Consider the following 1,259-nt stretch of genomic DNA (forward strand, 5'->3'; position numbering starts at 1 on the left):
GAGGATTCTGTGTTAATTGTGCTCCTCCTGGGAGAGGTCAAGATGAGAAGTTCACCAGGCTGGTGGTAAATATCCTGTCCAGGAATATCGGGGCTGTAGGGGGTCAGATCTATAGATGTAGTAAACACATTAGTGGAGACGGTGTGTCTGCTCTCCGTGAGAGAGCCGGGCGGGAAGAATAATCTGTGGTCTGGGAAGAAGAGACCCTTGTTGGAAGAGCGGCGCTCCTCACAGGAGAGAATGAAAACAATCTTTTTCAGGGACGCTGATTTTTCTCTTTGGGTGAATTAAAAGCACTTGTTGCAAGTGACCTCGTGGTGCAACGGTAGCGCGTCTGACTCCAGATCAGAAGGTTGCGTGTTCAAATCACGTCGAGGTCAGCTGATGTGTTTGCAGGTGCTGCTGGTGCCGAACCCGGAATTTACACCATGCAGTCGGGTTTTAGCTGTACACCACCTAGGTAATCTGAATGGAATAACAGAACAGTACAGAACACCCAGTCAGGAGCTTATGCAGCATTTCATCTTGAACACGACAAGAGAAAAGGTACACTGCACATCCGCGAAACATCACGTCCGACTTTAGAGACAGTGACATCAGAGAATGGAAGTTTCAGACCGCTTTTCTGTTACAGGTTCAAGCAAACCTGAAAGTTAGGGAGTGTTTGTTCACTTTTGTATGAAAAAGTGTCTGAAGCCTGTAATTATAATTTGCCCTTCTTTTAATTGTGGTTGAAATCCACTCCCATGTACCAAGACCTTACAGTATATTCATGTTTACTTAAATGACTAACTATTGGACTATTGGACATTAGATAGTGTTTTTTTTTGTAACGATTTGCTATTTCATGCAGGAAAGAAAGGAACCCAGACGCAACGTTTGCTTTCAGGTGGGGTTCATTTACATAACAGACATCTATTTCTGAGGAGCCTGAATTGAATCACACAGCCCCGGTAAAAGTCGTATCGACAATCTTATAAACCGAAATCAGACGCGTTATCCATTAAACCACTAGCCCGTCATGCAAATTAATTGCACCATGGTGAGTTCAGTGCCGCTACCAGTAATACCCCACCCCCATCTTAAATTTCTAAGTGAGAAACGTGTTTTCTACATTTTTTTTTAGTTTTAAAAAATCATCATTTTTAAGCAGACAAAGCCTTTATGTGTCGCTCTGAATTTCTAATTGATTTAAAATTCCAAGACAAAAGCGTTTCGTTCCACAGCGGCGTGAAATGATCACGTCTTTCACTCTACTT

The 1,259-nt window shown here is 42.9% G+C and overlaps 1 non-coding gene across 1 annotated transcript; it reads left to right on the plus strand.

The window, feature by feature from the left end:
- The first annotated feature begins 308 nt into the window (after nt 1-308).
- On the plus strand, nt 309-380 carry trnaw-cca (transfer RNA tryptophan (anticodon CCA)). The gene has a single exon. It is a non-coding gene; the product is annotated as a tRNA-Trp (tRNA).
- Nucleotides 381-1,259: the final 879 nt, after the last annotated feature.

Source organism: Lepisosteus platostomus, chromosome 5, assembly GCF_059453375.1.
Source record: "Lepisosteus platostomus isolate fLepPlt1 chromosome 5, fLepPlt1.hap1, whole genome shotgun sequence".
Lineage (NCBI taxonomy): Eukaryota > Metazoa > Chordata > Actinopteri > Semionotiformes > Lepisosteidae > Lepisosteus > Lepisosteus platostomus.